Genomic DNA, 11291 nt, shown 5'->3' on the forward strand with positions numbered 1-11291 from the left:
GCTACAGAAACAAAGAAAAAGTAGAGAAAAGCACTCTCTGAATATTTTTCTTCCAAGTTCTGATTTAAAAAAAAAAAAAAAGATAAAAGGGAGTGGAAACAAATTATAATCAATATGTTTCATTTTGTACTTCAGAAAGGAAAATGACTATTAAGAGCCTATGCATAAACTTAAGCAATACCAGATGTGGTACAGAGAGAAGTATTAACTGCTACTCACAGTTTGGAGTTTCAAGACAGTTAAGAACAGGTAAATTTGATGGGTGAAAGTGTTATGCCAGAAGGAGCCAGCTAATGAAGCATAGTCAGACCTGTCAAAAAGCAGCTACAATATGGGGCTCATGCAATTTGTAAAGCATTATGTTAAACCTTGGACTGGTAATCCAAAGCAAGAGAAAAGCAGAGGTTATTTTTCTCAGTTTCAACACGGAAAAAGGGAAGTTTAATACAATTCTGTGAGGATATTATATAATCACCTTCTCATTACCAATCAGACCAGCAGTGTGCTGTTTTGTGACTTATCCATTTGCCAGGCAAGATCTAGAGGGCTGAGCCTACAAACTCCACATGGTGTGAAAAGCAGGGAGAAAAAGGCTGTGCAACCAGGCTGCCTAAGGGATTTTTACCACCTGGAGCCCCCATTTCTGGGTAGGCACTGTGGGAGCTTCCCTGAAGTGCATTCCCATGTGACCTAGAAGCAATCAAGACAGAAGGACTGCAGGCATTTTGGAGGTTCTATTAAGTGTTTTGTATCTTTGGGGTTTGTTTGTTTGTTTGTTTGACTTTATGGGATGTGAAAGATGTTGCCTTGTTATAGTCATAATCTTGGTTTGGGCACTGTTTACCTGTGACTGTGTATTCTGAAGGACTGGAAAGTGCTACTGCAGTGCAAATACTAGATTACAGCCTCTATTGTGATGCATTATTCACATGTCATGCACTGGTCCTTCATTCTCACCCAGGTGGATATCAGCTGTGATGGTGGTTAACAGATTCTTCAGATCTGTCTGAAGCATAAGTTACCCCAAAAATAAATAGCCATGCAAATCTTCTCCTGTACCAAGGCAAACAGAGTTGCTCAACAATTCTCAGTGTAAATTTTAGTGCATTTCATCCAGACAAAATAAAACAGCAACAACCAAAAATAAAAATCCAAATCAAGCCCTTCTCTTAAATAGCAGACTTCTCTGGACAAACTTTCCCCTTTTCACTAGTTCTAGATGGTGTTATGAATTCTACAAAAAACAGACTCTAGGGAACGATCCTTCTCAGACAGACAGCCAAGCTAAATGAGGAAAAGTTTTTGCCAGCTGTAATTTTTTTGATCTGTGATCTGTGCAGTATATTCTAAAAAGCCAAAAATATCCACATACTCTCAGAGGATAGGTCAGATCTGGACAGAAGGCCAAGAAAACTCCACAAATTTCAACTTCAGAGCTAGCCAAAATGGAGGAGTTCAGGCTTACTAGATCTGCAGCTTTAATTTCTTCAAAGCCCTGCATGCAGCCCTCTCATATTTTCTTCTCTTGCATTCTGAGTGAACCACTCCAGACTCCCTCTGTTTTTAACAAATGGCAACCAAGAACAGAAAAACCTCCAAAAGTGGCTGGACATAGAAAGGGATGTAAAACTGCACAATAATGCAAAATTAGAGTAGCTCAAATATGGCTAGAGAACAGCTTGTAAAACCTGCTAAATGACCTTCTGCAGGACAGCAGAATACTTCTGTTCCAGTCCCAGGACTTTACTCAGCCTTACTGGTAGTACAGCCTCAGAGAGCTGCACCCACTGTGGATTTGGCTGTACATGCAAAGCCTTTTTAAAGGCTCCTCTCATTTTTCCTCTGTAATTTAAAAAATGCGCCCCAGTGCATTTTAATACTGTTGCAGTAGGTCAGGAGCCCAGCAAAACACAGGGAATCCTACTAAATGTAATGAATTGGAGTCATCGTGCCCTTCATATATATTTGTGACAGGCCTGTATTTGTGTGGTCCTGCTTCTAGTCAGAGGAAAGTACTAAATAATTCCTGTGTATTCACATAACTTCACCACTGCCAGCACTTGTTTACCCATTGACCACTCCCAGCATGTTACATAGGCTGTATTTCTTTCACAAGGTTAATTTCCTATCTTTTACCTAATGTCTACATTTGAGAAGTGATTATTCTGAACCATGTCACTGAAGTTGTTATCATCCTCCCACTTCTCCATGATTTTATTTTAAAAAATCTGGAGAACTTTATACAGGAAATCATATCTAAATGCTATTCAAGATATTCAGCCTGAATCCTGCGGTCCTCATTCAATCTTTATCCTGGCACAGCTTTTACTGAGGTCAATGGGCTTATAGCCTGAATAAAGACTAAAAGCTGTGAGATGGGGCCCACTGGGCAAAATTACTAGAGATGGACAAATTAGTTTGGATAGACTAGCATTGAAACAAAATATGTGCTCAAATCCTAGACTGAGCTGAAGCCAGTCCTTTGCATTTAGCTGTGAGTATAACTTTTGTGAATATTCATATTCACAGCTTGGGTCCCTGCAATTGCTGCAGCCATCCTCTCTCCCCACCGTGGAGGCCCCTTCGCAGGAGAAGGTTTCCTCCCCACAGGGGTTCAGCTCAGCAGACAGGCAGCTCCAGGACGTGAACAAGGCTGCTCTTACTGCAGGGGTTTGGGCTGGTCTTTTCCCTGCAAAGATGTTCTAGAGAGCCCTAAAAAACCCACTGTCTGGGCTCCTACTGAGGAGTGACTGAAGTACACCTCTCGGCGTGGCTGCTCTCACCTCTCTTCCACACTCACACAGTTCTGGCACACCCCTGGAGACTCCGAGGCTGTCTTGGGAGGTCTCTTCATGCCTCTGCAACTTGCAGTCTGAAACAGAAAACTTCCATTCTTCCTGGCCAGGGCATGGGAGGGAGCTCTTCCCTCCACAGCCAGGGCACAGGGGAGTTGTGTGGAGGCACCACCAGCTTGTGCCAATGTGAGGCACCAAGAGATTTTTACTGGCTAAAGCAGCATGTGCACACTGCTTTGTCTCTCATGATTGTCATCTGTCTGTTGAAGAGGACATGCCTCCACATATTTGTCTAAACTTAGAATGGAGGGTTGAACCCAAAAGCCTTTAATTCATGTACTCACCTATAAGCCAGGAATGGAGGTGAGGCTACAAAGTGCTTCCACTGCTGGTAGAAGACAGCCAGATCTCTTCACAAAAAAACTAGGAAATTCAGATAAAGTCTGGTTGTTGTGAAGAGTCCATTTTGTGACCAAAATGTTTGGACAGGATACAGAAAAACAACAGACCCATGAATATTTAGAAAATCAGGATACACCTTGGCCTGACCTTTGCCATTTCACTAAAAGTTACACTACGCCTTCTGTGGACTCTATAGGCAGTACAAAGACAGACAGGGTCAATTTGCATGCTCTCTTGGTAGTGTAAAAGAATATCAGATCATTTATGTAATTTCTAGTTGGAAAACTTCCTTTAAAAGTCTGATTTTGTGGTTGAGTGACTGGAAAACATTCATTAGTATTTTAGAAAATAGTGGAGACAACCACCATAACTTTGATTTTCAGATATTACAGATCTCTGGTGATAAAATTTAAAAATAAATAAGGAAGCATCTCCTCCAGATTATTTAAACAGCAAAGGCAAAGGTACCTGCTATATATTAACACTGTCAGCCACCTAGGCATTACAGTGGATTTTTAATGTGTTTCATCAAAACACTTAAAGGCACTTTTTAAAATATATGACCCACTAAATAAAAAAACATAGGACGTAATCTTCCAGGCACACTGATTAATGCAAAATTGACTTGAGCAAATGCAGCTTATGGCTATAGTCCAGGAAGCTCTCTTGATGCAAAAGAGTTTCATACAATAGTTTTCCATTTTCAAAATCACATCAATTTTTACTTACAACATTTTGAAAACAGGTACAGCAACTTTCAATCAACTGTCCGGCAATAATTTAAAATCCCTTACTATTAAATTGTAAAAGTTTGAGTCATGGAAAGAGGACAATGGTGCAGAGAACTGATTTCCTGACTGTCACCAACCCAGGGCTTTCAACTGCTGTACAGTATTGCCTGTACAGAGTTAGAGATGGAGTGAACCAAATTATTCACTGTAAATAGGTTATGTGATTAATTTTTCTCTTTTTCTTTTTTTTTTCCCTGTGGTCCTGATTTCTTTATATATCTTCATGACAGATAGACTCAAAATATTTATGCTGTCAAAACTCTTAGTAGGATTTGTGCTGAAATACTAATGTGTCAACAAATACTAAATGAGTATATTACAGTAATCAAATCATATGAAAAGCTCTCTGCTTTACCTATGCAGCACCACCCTGGGGAAAACAGCTGTAATTCTTTGCTATCATTATTTACTCTAGTAATATTTGATTGTCAACAATTAAAAGCAGACACTCAACCTCTGGGTATAACACAAACAGGCATAAGCACTGCCTTTATCCCAACAAGAAAGATTTAAATTTAAAAAAAAAAAAAGCTTAACCACAGTACAAACACTGGAGAAACACAGCCAAATATTTCCTGAATACTGCCTTCATGAATGGGATAGCCACAATGTGTTTACCCTGTGCTCAGGGCTGGGGCTCCAGCCTCAGCAGCAAAAACACCAGCAGCTCTGCAGGCTGCAGCATGAGGCAAGGTGGGGCTCAGCCAGAGGGGAATGCTGGACAACTGGCTTGTGTTTTCCACCTGTGAAGGGAACATTAACTGAAATGGAAAAATATGACACCTGCTCTGTGTGTTGGCTGGAGTATCTTGTGATGATATTGGCTCAAGCGCTTCTCAGGAAGAAGGTTTTCCTTGCAAAGACAGCAAGAAGGTCGTTCAGTGTGTGCCATTCTCACAGTGTTAAAAAAGGTAGAGGAATTAGAACTGCCATACTTCTCCCCACCTAATCTCTTCCTCAGCTTTGGATGATGCAGTGGAGTGAAGATGACATCCCCCTCACAACTTCTAAGAGGTCATGGCTGCCTGGTGACCTGCTGGTAGAAATCAGAGATAGGCAACATGGAGGTGTTATTTGAGACACCTCACCCATAAGTGGATCAAAAAGCATTAAAGGTCTCATGAAAGCACTCACCACATAGAAAGAAAAGAAAAACAGGAAATGAAAAGAGAAGCAGAGAAAATAAAAGTTCAGATTAAGTTTTCAGGGTTCCAGCATCAATATTCTTTTTATAAGACAAAAATGTTTGAGAGCATTTTTTATGAAAAGGAAAGCCTGTTTTATTGACTGATGAAAGCTTTATGATAGCTCTATGATCTGGTCTATAATTTCTAAATTGTTCCTAAATTTTGCCTTCAGAGAGTCTCTGATGGCAGCCTGGGGAACTCAGCCCCTAAGGCTAACAACATCCTAGCTACTAACATCCTTCTGAAAGAGGGGTTGTGATGTGAGCACAGCTCTGTCTTGCTCATTCAGCCTGTACTGGACACTGACAGAAAAAGGAAAAGGAAAAAATGTGGGCAGTATGGTGTTCAGTAGGGCCTTTGCCAAACAGAAATTATGTTCCTCTTGGTAAGTGGAATTGCTGCAAGGCTGCTGTAGGGTTTGGTTTGCCAGCAATCTGTTTCCCATGCAAGGAAAGGGACTCGTGTTTTTCTCATGTTATCTATGTGAGGAAAGATGGAAAAGTTGGAACTGGGGCTGGTAAACTCTTCTAAAATGAGGTTTACAATGAGACTTGAAAATCATAGAATTGTAGAATATGCTGAGTTGAAATGAACCCATAAGGATCATCAAAATTCAGCTCCTGGCCCTGCACAGGACAACTCCAAGAATCATACTGTGTGACCAAGAATGTTGTCCAAATTCTTCTTGAGCTCTGGTCAGGCTGGTGCTGTGACCACTTCTCTGGGAAGCCTGTTCAGTGCCCAGCCACCCTCTGGGTGAAGAACTTCTGATATCCATGATAACATGATAACATGAACCTCCTCTAACACAACTTCAGCCCATTCCCCGTGTCCTGTCCCTGTCCCCACAGAGCAGGGATCAGTGCCTGCCCCTCCTGCTCCCTCACAAGAAGCTGTGACTGCAGTGAGGTCTCCCCTCAGTCTCCTCCAGGCTGAACAGACCAAGTGCCCTCAGCCCCTCCTCACACGGCTTCCCCTCCAAACCCTTCACACCCTCACGGCTCCTTTGGACACTCTCTGACAGCTCAGTGTCTTTGTGTTGTGGTGCTCAAAACTGCATGTAAGGCCATGTGAGCAGCAGAGCAGGACAATCGTGTCTTTCAGGTACTTTCCTTCAACTACCAGAAGAATCTTTGTGATTTTACCAGTAACTTAACTGAGACTGACAGGCTTGCTGTTACCAGGGTCACCCCTCTTGCTTTTCTAGAAACAGCTAACACTCACCATGACCAAAAATACTTATATGCAGATTGGAATAATCAGAGCTGTTATCTTGTGAAATACAATCTGTGGGTATTTAAGCATTTTAGGCAATGAAGCTGGCTACTTAGAAAGTGATGGAGGTGCCTTATATGTAAGCAAAATTAGTGTATGAGCAGCCTGCAGGGTTGTCCTGTATGGGGATCAGGAGAGCTTTAAAACCTAAACTTTAAGTCTGTAATGAAGAACTTGCCCTCATTAGGTCAGGCTTTTCAAAAAGATGCAGTAAGGACATATTATATTTCACAATGATTCACAGCTGCCTCTGGCAGTCACTGAAATAGACTGGGACAACAACCTGGATTATCACAGCTCCAGTAGTGGGTGGGAACCAGGAGTCATTCCATCAAAACCCCTTTCTCAGCTGTGCTGGATCACAAGAGCTGAACACTGGAGTTGAGGCAAGAGCTACAAAGCTCCTCTTTGGACAAAATGTGTTGTTTAGATCCACTCAAGGCCCTGATACATGAACAATTCCAAACAAATGGCATAAAGGCTTCTTCATGGCTTCAGAAAAAGTGAGAGGGAGAGAAGGTAGAGATAGTATATATATTTTCGTTTTCCACTGGTAGGTTTCCAGTCCATGGGAAACCATCAGGATATTATTTTTCACATGTGTGGTGTGAGAATGAAGACATCTTTCTTCAGAATGAAAATGCCTTTTTTTTTTTTTTTTTTTTTTTGGTTCTGGCTCAGTAATAGATGTGTCCTCCAATTTACCCCAATGCTGAAAACTATCCCTCTGGTGGTTTTTGTGTTCTTCTGGATTTTGAACTTACAAAAAACTGGTAACATTGTGCATATTCTACCCATTATTTTATACAGGGAGGTTAATGAGTGTATGCAACATGATAACTATGGCAGAGGACCTTTGTGGGACCAGTTGCCAGCTCAAACACCAGTTGATCCAGACCAAATAAAGTTGCTCTGTAGCATCTTGAATTATATGATGCACTTAGGGGGGAAAAAAAAAAATTTCTAAATTTCCTTGCAGAAAGAGTTTACAAAGGGTGTGAGATGTCTGGGAGCTGTTGGGGACCCCCAGGGCATGGCTGGTGCCTGGGTGCTGAAGCACAACGCAGATGAAGACTGAAAACTTCAGAGCAATGGAGAGTTTGGGTCCAAGGCTGCAGCCACTGAAGATACTTCTTGTTTCCCCCATCTCCATGAGCGGGACAGTGGTGGGCTTGTGCTGTGTAAAAAGGTCAGGGCTGTCTTTCTGCCTCCCTGCTGTGCATGCACAGCACCAGGCTCTGAGCACTGCGTTTGGCTCCTCTGAGTTCAGTGAGGAGAGCAGTTTTCAGCTAGTCCAGAGCTTAGTTTTTTTCCCCAAGGTCATTATTACCTTTCATCCAATAAACCCATTTTTCATTTCAATGTAGGACTACAAACATGAATTAAAGACTCTTTGGTAAGTGCATGGGATGGTTCTTATCCTTAAGATAGCAGTCTTGAAGCTCTCTCCAAACTTGGCTTGGACTGCTGCTGAGACACCCTTATGTTCATTATTTCAATGGGGAAAAATGAGCTGGAAGTAGCTAAACTTATATAATGTTTTTCTTTCCTTCCCCTGCCCCCATTCTCTCCAAACCTTACATTCTTTTGTGTTGTTCATGTTCCCCAGTGCTTTATATGAGGATTCAGAAGTCTAGTTCTCTGGAAACAATTGTTATGTCAGCTGACATTAACACAGCAAGCACTTTAACTATTTTTCCAACATATCCATCAAGTTCAATGGCCAAAACATTAATTCTCATTAGGCTTCAACAAAGTTTCTCATTTTCCTTTAATTCTGTCACCATACTGCCTCCATGCAAGACTGCTTTACAAATATATCCAGTCATTTAACTAAAAGAACTTAGGGAAGCTTTATTTTTAGTGACTTTATGCCCATACATTTGTGAGTGTTCTAGGCCATTTATGACACGAATTTGAGCCCCTCCTCTTGTTAAGTAAAAAAAAAAAAAAAAAAAAAAAAAAAAAAGCATATATGTTTTAAATCAGCCAAAAAATATGAAATTACATACTGTAATTACTAGGTTGGAAACTAGGCATAGCCCTCTAGAATTATCAGAGAATATGAAGAAAAAATAAAGATTAACTCAACTGCTGAAACACAGATCAAAACTTTCTTGTCGCCTGCAAGAGCAAGGACTATCCTTTAAGATTCATCAGCTGCTTTCAGAAGTCTCAGTTTTGGTTTTGCACTCACTAGACAAAAGAAGACATTGCTTAAGGACATTGAGCAATGACATTGTCCAAGAGAATACAAAAGATGGAGTGTTACTTTTTTTAGTCATTATTAAACAGTTATAGATATGCATCTCTTAATAGTGAAAATAGGCTACTCTAATGTTTCAGTGCTGTAACTGGGCTGTTCTAAGGCCATAACCTGTATGAAAACCTATCCACTAATAAATAATGGATATCCACTATAAGATATTGTAGTTTCACAGTGGGCAGAGGCTAAAAAAATACTAATAATATCTCAGCTATTAGTAAAACAAATGATAAATGTTCCCATGTTAGAACTATAATGCAGTAAATGTATTAAGCAGAGTCTATGTTTTCTTTTTAAATGAAGCATGCAGTCCCATCCCACTCACCAAACCACATTTTTACCTTCAAATATCACCCAAAAATGTGCGTAAGGACTATGGCTGGGAGAAGTAAGATGCTGGTCCTGCCCCTAAAGAGAATAATCACGACAGATTAACTCCCATGTCCTTTCTGGGTGTGCTGAAAATTTATAAAATAAATTCCCACCAGCATTAAGAGAGGCTAGTATAGGCAATTGACCCTGTAAATCAAGAATAGAATAGGCCCTATAATGTATAATATTTTGAGGTATTTATCACCTTGCTGAGGCAGACAGGATTTGAGCATGTAAATCGTTGTAATGGTAACAGTAATTCTACATCCCAGTGCCTGCACTTCAGTGAGAGTGCCCCCAGGGCTGCAGGGAGGGTTTTCCCTCTGCACCCCCCCATGCAGCCCCAGCACGGCTCAGACTCAGGGCTGGTGGTCCACAGGGACCAACACAAACAGGACAAAGCTGGATGCCAAATTGCATCCTCTTTCTCGTTACTTCTGCAAGTGCATCTCTAATTCTCTATGCCTTTTGATCTGCTCACCAGTTTTCTCCAGATTTCTTCCCAGCTCTGCAGGATTTTCTTTCCTAAGGAGAAGGTATATTTAAGTTATTCTCAGTTCAATCCCATATCATGATAGAAAAACGATGTGAGCTGTGGCTGAATATATATTCAAAAAATTTCAAAACATTTGAAGTGGGATAAAATAAATAATCCTGAGGCAAATGACATGTTGAAGCCTCCAATTCTTCTAATATATTCCAGAAAAGCACATGACTTTAAGAATACATTGCAACCTTCAGATAATTGTTAATGCATGTAAGTGTTTTGCAGGAAAAACGACATTCTGTGTTATCTGCAAAAAGCCCTGTTGAGTAAGAGTCCATATCTCCAGGTATTTCTTTTAAAGGGGAACAGTTTAATAAAAATAACAAAGCTAGAAACCAAGAACATTAACTTTCACTTTGCCTAGCTACATGCGAGTACTCTTGCTGTAATTATAACACAGAGGTCATTCCAAAGGAATTACCAGCCTTCAAATGATATGAGACAATTATTCTCCAGGGAGTCGGACAAATTCGTAAGACAAATACAGTTGAAATTTCAGACATCAATCTCTTTTTTAACATAGCATGGGAACAAGGGAGCTGTGAAATGTAATTTTACCCTAAGGCCCAACAAATGATCGCATTAAAATGATTTAAAAAAAAGACTTTACATCTATTATACCTCAGAAGTGAATGCAGTGTTAGATTTTTCTAAGGCTTCCTGTGAATAATGGCATTTAACAGGATCTGTAAGAAGCCCTTTGCAGATGCCTGTGTGTTTGGCTGGCAGGGCTGCCCCAGGAGGCAGCCCCACATGCTGGGCACAGCGCTGGGTGCCGGGAGCAGCGGGATGCCACGGGCCAGCTCCCACTCCCAAATGGACTCCCACTCCCACACTGGACCCTGCCACACCACATCCCACTGACACCTACTGCTCGTGGGAGCTCTGCACAAGAGGGCGTTCCCCAGAGCAGCTCTCTTCATCCTGCCCAAATATTCCCCAAACAGGAGGAAGCTGAGCCAGCCTCATGCACACCTGTGGCAAGAAGCTGTGCTGGATGGGAGCTTCATTTCCCTGACACTGACAACCACAAGAGGAGATTTAAAGGGAAAAGTACTTTACAGCCATCCCAAAAGCACCTTGAAGAGCTTTCAGTGATCACCCACTGTGAACCCCAAGGAGAGTGCAGGAGGGGTGATAGAACCCCAAAAGGAGGCAGTTGTGGATCCACTGCTTTTTTATACTTCAGTCCACCAGATTTACATTACTTCCCACGAGCTTCATTTATCTGCAGCCCTGTATGGCTTGAGCCCACCTAAAAGAGAAATTTGGGACTGGCATTGCTTCCAGTATTCGTGAGCAGAGAGCAGCAAACCCTTCCATTCCTGCTTGCATGGAGTGACTTGAGCTGTCTCCTACATTTACACAGGGCTGGTCATGCTGGCATCAATTTGAGTGGGCTGCTTGTGTGAGCTGGGCAGGATTTAGCCCAGTGTGTGTGCCACAGTCAAAGTGTTGGAGTGGAAAATGGATGTTAAGGAGCTGCTCTTTGGCTAGGGTTTGATTTACAGAAACCTCTAACAGTCTCATTCTTCAGATAAGTGCATTTCTCCAACTGCTATTACTCAAGAAAACAGGCTCCTCAGAAATCTTTACAGCCGACACATTGCAGTGTGACCTTGCACAACTTGGCAGAGAAGCTCTGCGTGTTTTTAT

Source organism: Oenanthe melanoleuca, chromosome Z, assembly GCF_029582105.1.
Source record: "Oenanthe melanoleuca isolate GR-GAL-2019-014 chromosome Z, OMel1.0, whole genome shotgun sequence".
In the NCBI taxonomy this organism is placed as follows: Eukaryota; Metazoa; Chordata; class Aves; order Passeriformes; family Muscicapidae; genus Oenanthe; species Oenanthe melanoleuca.